Below are 8,392 nucleotides of genomic sequence, written 5' to 3'. Positions count from 1 at the left end.
AAATGAAAGTTACAGATACAGTTGAAGTCCCATTAACCAGTATCCTCAGTCCTTTCTCCTCTCCCTTTCAGAAACAATCCTGTCCTTTTTTTTTTTTTTTTTTTTTTTTTGTGGTGCTGAGGATTGAACCCAGGGCCTTGTGCATGCGAGGCAAGCACCCTACCAACTGAGCTATGTCCCCAGCCCCACAATCCTGTCCTTAATGTTGCTGCTTTCTATTCGTGCTCATATATATATAAATCTACTTGTAAGCCCCCTAAGGGCAGGAACTTTATCCTTTTCCTTCTGAAATCCCCAGAAACTATAATAGCACTTGGCATATGATAGACACTTCATATATATATATATATATATTTTTTTTCTTTCTTTCTTTTTAAGTTGTATATGTACACAATACTTTTATTTTATTTATTTATTTGTATGTGGTGTTGAGGATCGAACCCAGTGCTTCATATATATGAGATGAGCACTCGGCCACTGAGCCACAACCCCAGCCCCTTCATATATATTTTTTATGTGAATTAATGTATTCATTTTTAACTGCTCCAAGTAATCAACTAAATGAACATTCCACATGTCAGACTTTATTTGTGCACTCCCCAATTGGTTAACAATTTAGATTTTTCTAACTTCTATGCTTCCTGTTAAAATTAATGTTGTGTAGCTCCCTCATGGAAGTATCCTTGTGCCTGTGTTTGAGAAATTGCCAGGAGGGCTTACCTAGAGTTGGACTTTTTGGGGTGTAGGACAAATGGCTTCATGATAGTTGGGGGCCCATGTCTAGGCCCCCCCCCCCCCGTACCTAAATAAGGTGTCACGTGGTTTCCAATCTATCCCAAGGAAAGAAGTAGCAACGAGGATCACTAGTAGGTGTGGGCTTTGCATGAACTGAGCTCATGACAAGATCAAAGGTTCTCAGCCATTGCTGCATGTGAGAATTACCTGAAGAGCTTTTGAGAAAGTCCCCAGACCAACTGAATCAGAATCTCTAGGTGTGTGGTTGAGCATCAATATTTTTTCAAGAAGATCTTCAAACCATTGTAGTGTATAGTTAGGACTGAGAGGACTTAACTTAATGGTGCTCAAGAGCACTTTCATAATCTCTGATGGAAACCCTCAGGCACAAACTCCCTTAACCTCTGCTCTCCTCCCTCCACATGTTCTGGCTGGGTGACCCTGTCCCTTTTCTGAAGATGAGGCTTCCAGCCACTCTTGTCGTGTCATATGCATATATTTTTTTCTTGGGTAAGAGGGATTGAACTCAGGGGCACTTAACCACTGAGCTACATCCCCAGCCCTATTTTATATTTTATTTAGAGGCAGGGTCTCACTGAGTTGCTCAGCACCTCGCTAAATTGCAAGGTGATCTCCTGCCTCAGTCTACCAAGCCACCGGGATTACAGGTGTGTGCCACCTGCCCAGCGTGTGTCCTGTCTCATTGAGGACCAGGTCACCTCTATCTGTTACCTCTCTTCCTACATCATTATCCTCCCTCCTCTCCTACATTTTCTTCTCTAGAAAATAAACAAGTTCAAGCTACTCTCATGTTAAAACACACACGCTCTAAAACAGAACAAAACCAAATTGAAAAGACCCTTCTGTGGATCTGGCTCCCCACCTGACTGCTGTCAGAGGAAGTGCTGAATAGTCTGCACTTGCCAGTCCCTCAGTTGCTTGTCCAACTTCCAGAGAAAGTGGTGTCCATCCACAGTCTTCACACCCCATCTATCTAATCTCCAACTCACCAAGTCTGACAGGGCTCATCCCCCGGGGTTGTGATCTCAGCAATGTCACTAAGGGGCTCAGCTTCAGAGATCCCACCTAACAACACATGCTGACCCCACCTTCATCCTTTTCTTATTTTAATCTTTTTGTGTTATAGTAAAATATCCATAACATAAAATTTGCCTTTAAAGCCGTTTTACAAGGTAAGATTCAGTAGCATTAAATACACTTACAATGTCATGCAGTCATCACGCTATCTAGTTCCAGAATTCTTTTGTCACATGGACAGAAACCCTGTACCCATACAGCAGTCACTCTCCACTCCTCATTCCTTTTTTTTAAAAATATTTATTTATTTTCAGAGGACACAACATCTTTGTTTGTATGTGGTGCTGAGGATCGAACCCGGGCCGCACGCATGCCAGGCGAGCGCGCTACTGCTTGAGCCACATCCCCAGCCCCAACTCCTCATTCCTTAACAGTCCCCAGCAACCACTAATCTCTAGGGATTGCGTTTTCTATCTATTGTATGTAAGATAATATAATATGTAGTCTTTTGCATCTGGCTTCTGTCATGTACCATAATTTTTTTCAACTTCACTTCTGATGTTGTTTGTATCAGTACTTCATCATTTTTGTGCCTGCGAAAGATTCCATTATATGGCTATATGCCGCAGTCTGGCTGGGCACAAATCAGGAGCCACTTGAAGATTCAAGCAGGAACCAACTTTATTTTTAGAACCCACCGGCACACCGCCCACGCGAACTCTCCAGGAACTCCCCAAGAGCTCCACAGGAACTTCAGGAAATTTTCGAGCACTCAACCGGAACTCAACCCGAGAACTCCACCCACTGGAACTCTCTAGGAACTCCGAGAGAGCCCAACCGGAACTCAACCAACCCACCCCAACTCTCTAGGAACTCTGCCAGAGCTCAAAAATAGCGGGCACCCAGGCAGCAGGAACCACTCCTTCTGGCAAAATGCCAGGCACCATCTCGACCTGGCCATGGCTCTCAACAACTATATCATATTTTATTTAGCCATTGGACATTGGACATTGGGTTTGTTTCTACCCCTTGGCCACTACTGAGTAGAACCCTGAACATTCATATACTAGTGTTTTTTTGTTTTTGTTTTTGTTTTTGTGGTGCTAGGGATTGGATTCATATACAAGTGTTTGATTGAACACCTGCTTTAAATTTGGGGGTTATATACCTATAAGTAGAATTGCTGGGCATGGTAATTCTATGTTTAACATATTGGGCAATTGTCAAACTTTTTCACAGCAGCCGAACCATTTTACATTCCTAACAGCTCTATCTAGGGTTACAACTTTTTATATTTATCAACACTTTGAACTTTCTGTTTTGCTTTGTTTATTTATATTTATTTATTTATTTGAGAGAGAGAGAGAGAGAGAGAGAGAGAGAGAGAGAGAGAGAGAGAGAGAGAATTTTAATATTTATTTTTTAGTTTTCGGCGGACACAACATCTTTGTTTGTATGTGGTGCTGAGGATCCAACCCGGGCCGCACGCATGCCAGGCAAAGCGCGCTACCGCTTTAGCCACATCCCCAGCGCAAGTTTTGCTTTGTTTAAAAAACAAATTTAGGCCACCCCACTAGATGTAAAACAGTATTTTATTGTAGGGTTTGTGTGTGTGTGTGTGTATGTGAGTGTGTGTGTGTGCGCACACGTATGTTGCTGTGGATCAGACCCAAGGCCTCATGCATGCTAGGCAAGCACTCTTATCCCTGGGCCATATCCCTAACCCTTTATTCTAGTTTTGATTTGCATTTCCCAAATGTCTAATGACGTTGGACATCTTTTCATATGTGTATTGGCCACCTGTGTATTTTCTTTGGGGAAATGTCTAAGTCATTTGTCTTTTTTTTTCCCCCTTTGGCACTGATCTACATCCCTATCCCTTTCTATTTTATTTGGAGATAAAGTCTCACTTACTCAGGCTGGCCTTGACTTGCCAATCCTCTTGCCTCAGCCTCCAGAGTCACTGGGATTACAGGTGAGCACCACCCTGCCTGGTTCATTTGCCTATTTTTTTTTTAACCTTTAGTTTATTTATTTATTTATTTTTATGTTGTGCTGAGAATCGAACCCAGTGCCTTGAATGTGCCAGGCGAGCGCTCTACCGCTGAGCCACAACCACAGCCCCTCATTTGCCTCTTTTTCAATTAGGTTGTTTGTTTTTTTGTTGTTGAATTTCTTATTCTTCAAACCCAGGGCCTTGTGCGCATGCTCTATCATTGAGCAACATCCTCAGCCTTCCTTCTTCTTAAAATCTTCTTTTATTTAATGCTCTTCACATTTCAAAACAAAAATATACAATTGTTAAAAATGAGAAGATGACATGAGGATGTAAGTTAAATACTCATCCTCCCCAGTTTTTCATGACAGCACTGTTACTTGGTTTTCTTCCTGCTTCTTGGAGTAGAGAAGGTTCCTTCTGACTCCGTGTGGGTTCTTGTTTTCCTTCTGACCTATCCAGGTGGAGCTCTCCAAGGTCATCTGCTGGGTCCTCTTCTCACTCTGGCATTCACGTGCATGATGACTTTAATTCAGAATAGCTTCAAAGAGGTCTGTAGCTTCCATTTCTTTTGGAGTCTAGAAAGAGTCCAGCCTACCAGGCATCTCCACTTGGATATCTCAAAAGCATCTCAAGTGGAAAACATCCCCAAAGTACCAACTACCTGCCAAAATTTGTTGAATCTCCCATTTTTCTTATTACAATCAGTGGTGTGACCTGCTATCTGTCCCACTGCCCAAACAAAGGTCCTGAGAGTTATTTAAAGACTTTCTCTCTCCCTTCTTCTCATATCCAATCATTCAGTAGTCATAGCAATTTTATTTTCTAAATATATCTTGCACCTTTCTGTTCTATCTTAATTTTGCTTGCTTTAGTATGGTTCTGATTTCTAGCGTTCCTGGCCTGGAATTTTGCAGTAGGTTGGTGGCTGGTCTTTCTGCCTCTAAGCTGTTCCCTCTCAATTTATTCTGTATACTTCCTAACCATGATTGATCATGCTACTTCAAATTTTCCAAGGTCTTCCAATAGCCTATGAAATAAAAAATACATTCTCATGACATTCTTTTTTTTTTTTTTTTGGTACCAGGGATTGAATCCAGAGGTTCTCAACCACTGAGCCACATCCCCAGCCCTTTTTATTTTTTATTTAGAGACAGAGCTCACTGAGTTGCTTAGGGCCTCACTAAATTGCTGAGGCTGGCCTTGAACTTGCAACACCTGCCTTAGCCTCCCAAGGCGCTCGGATTATAGACGTGTGCCACCATGCCTGGCTCATGACTTTCTTAAGCATAAAGTGAATTTTGCTATTTATCCAAAGATTTCACACCTATGTCTTCTACTGCTGCTCTTATATTTTATGTTCCAGCAATGATAAATCACTTGTGGCCCCTTAAGCAAGCCAAAACAGTATCACCCCAACCTGTCTTGTCACAGGATATTCTTTCTACCTGGAACAACAACCTTCTTCATATCTCTTTATTTTTACTGATTTTTTCGAAGTCCAGCTCAAAAGTTGCCTCTTGCAGGAAATGTTCTCAGAGTTCACATCAAACCTTCATTCCCACCACAGATGCCTAGAATATATGAATTACCTCATTGTAATTAAAATATTTAGATGAATAATGTTGTCTTGGGGCCAGGGTGTGGCTCAGTGGTAGATTGCTTGCCTAGCCTGCATGAGGCACTGGGTTTGATCCCTGGCACCACATAAAAAAATATACAAACAGGGGGCGGGGATATAGCTCAGTTGGTAGAATGCTTGCCCCGCATGCACAGGTCCTGGGTGATATATATACATAAATGTAATGTGTCCATCTACAACTAAAAAAATAATTTAAAAAAATAATGTTTTCTTCTGAGACTGTGGGATCCTGGAGGACAGGGACTATGTAGGCCCCATGCCAGATAAACAGCAAGTTGTCACATGAGCAGAAACCTCAGAACATGTTTGTAGAGGGTTGACTGAATGCCAATGTTGATCTCTGCACTAGTACAAATGTTCACAATGGTTGTGCAAAATCTCTGAGAAACGTGAATTAACTGATGGCTACATGCAAATCCTCACTTCCAGAAAATAGCATGTTTGTCTGTGGTCATGAGAATAACTCCTGAAACTGAATATAAGGCAACATAAAGCATCATCAGTTTCTCATCTTTTGTGACCCAGTACTACGTATTCAATTACCTCTTCCAAGAGCAGAATTTTTTCCCCTTTACTACTAGTGATCCACTTAGAACTTAGTAATCAGAAGTCTCATGTTATATATCTTTGAAGCACTTTTGTGTTAATCTTCTCAGAGTTATCCCCCAAACAAGGGCATTTTGATAACTACAAATGTCTATTGTGAAATTTCAAATCAAATCTTTTTTACAGATTGGATTCCTTAAGGAAATATGCGATGAATTTACTGATTTGAGACCTATATTTGGCTTAGACTGACCCCAAAGCACAATGCCTTTATTTTATAAGCAAGAGTTACTGCATCTTGCTTGACTTTAATGTCATTGTCCTTTGTTTGTGAGCCATCCTTCTTGGTAATGCTAATAGTTAATGGATAAAGTTATTTGGGGAAGAGATTTCATGCTACTTTGAGGAAATGTCAGAGTTGAAAAATCAGCCAGAAGTAAAGACAGTAATACCTTAGGCCTACAGACCTGGTACTTCTCTCTCACTGTTAGTGCCTGTACTTACGGGTCCTTCAAAACTCTGAAATGGGGGTGAGAAAACTAAGCTGCCTTCTTAGCTCTCAAGGGTGGTGTGAGGATTAGGGAGATAAGAGCTAGCAGAGCTCACCAGCAAGCAGATGGAAGTTTCTTTCCTTCACTGGTGGAGGCAGAGCATTTTGGTAAAATGAGCGTATTTCTTAACAGACAACTGATACTTCATCCTCTAACCAGCTTGGAGGCCACAGAGAAGTGCAAGTAGGCAGTTCCCCCACAGCAGACCCCTATCATCTTCACGAGTTTAACACCTATTTTCTTTAACATTGGTGAAAAAAATTCTTCTACTATATTAATCCACCCATTGGGGCCCACTTAAGAGAGAGAAAGTCAGAGTGAAAATTATGAAAGAAAAGAGAGTGAACACAAGTATAAGAGAATGCATAAGGGAACAAAGAATAAGAGGGGGTAGAGGAAATGAAGAGAGGGGAAAATGTGGATGAGTGTGTTTGAGAGAGGGGAGAGAAAGCAATGGGGGGGGGGGCAGAGAGAGGGACAGAGGAAGAGAAAAAGAGAAGGAACAGAATATATCCAGTGAATTCTCTCCAGCTTTCACTTGTTCAAAGTAACTGGAGACAAGTTTTGTTTTATTTTGTTTGGGGGGGTTACCGGGGATTGAACTCAGGGGCTTTCAACCTCTGAGCCACATCCCCAGCCCTAAAAAGACAAAATAATTGGAGACAAATCAAAGTTCTCTCCCGGAAGTTCTCTGAAGTTATCTCTCTTTGCACCTAAGGTAAAACATCAACATTTCTACTAGACAACTGAACACTGAAGACACCATTTATTGCCACTTGACCTCCACTCATTTATAGTGATTTTAAAAATTTCGAATAGGAATAATTTTATTTAAAAGCACTAATTATATTAGGCCATAACACTTTCTCCTAAGGACAAATGCAAAAAGAGAGTTTTTCTTTTCTTTTTTTTTTTTAAATGATGCTATTTTCAAAAGAGAAGGAAGAAATCCTGTCTTTCTTTCCTTCTTGCCTCTGTGAGTGATTGATCCCATACCCTCATGCAGGCTTCAGAGACTGAGGCTGATGGAGATTGTACATATTCATTCACCATTTATTAGATAGATGCCTTCTCAGCACCCTTTTTCCTCTCCCCTCTTCTCAGTCCCCAGTTTTCTTTGGGGGATCTGTGGTTTTGGGGAAGCTGACCTCAGTCCAGCCAGTCCTCCTATGCTATCCTTGACTATAGTGAGGAAATCAAGGTAAGTGTGTGAACGGAGCCGGCCATGCAGTGATTATAGTGGGTTTTCGGGGAATACTGGAACACTCTTGGACACAAAAATAAAGCACGTGGCTCTGGAAGCTGGGAGCAATCCTCTTGGGACCCGGAATGGAGCCAGCTTTAGGAAGCAGTTGACTTGGACTGATGGGAAGAATCCAGATCACTTGGATATCCTTGAGACATTGGATCAAGCCTCAGCCATGATATTCCTATCTCTGGATTTTTCAGTTACATGAGCTGATAAATTTTCTTTTACTGAATTATTTACTTTTAATCTGGGAATAACTTAAATATTTTCATTCCAATAGAGCAATTGGGCTACAGAAAGAGCCATTAGGATGCTTTCTGTTGAAAGTAATGGTGACCACACCTTCTGACAAGATCGTAGAATGAGTAATGAAGGATTTTGTGTTGGAGTGGTACTTCAAACATTACAGAACAGAGAATATCTTCAGGTTTTAGTCTGAGGATTTTAGTCTAGGATTCTTCCAAGAATCCCTCTTGACACAGGATGTTAAACCTTTTTTGTGATTAAAATTCTAAGTATTCTAACTTGCTTCAGATATAGTCGTCATTTATATTGTGTGAAAGAAAAACTCACTAAATAAATATCCCAACATGCAAGCATTAGAAAAGTCCACCTGAGTAGGATAAATCTTTCAT

This window comes from Marmota flaviventris, chromosome 2 (assembly GCF_047511675.1).
Source record: "Marmota flaviventris isolate mMarFla1 chromosome 2, mMarFla1.hap1, whole genome shotgun sequence".
In the NCBI taxonomy this organism is placed as follows: Eukaryota; Metazoa; Chordata; class Mammalia; order Rodentia; family Sciuridae; genus Marmota; species Marmota flaviventris.
Note: the sequence above shows the minus strand (reverse complement) of the source record.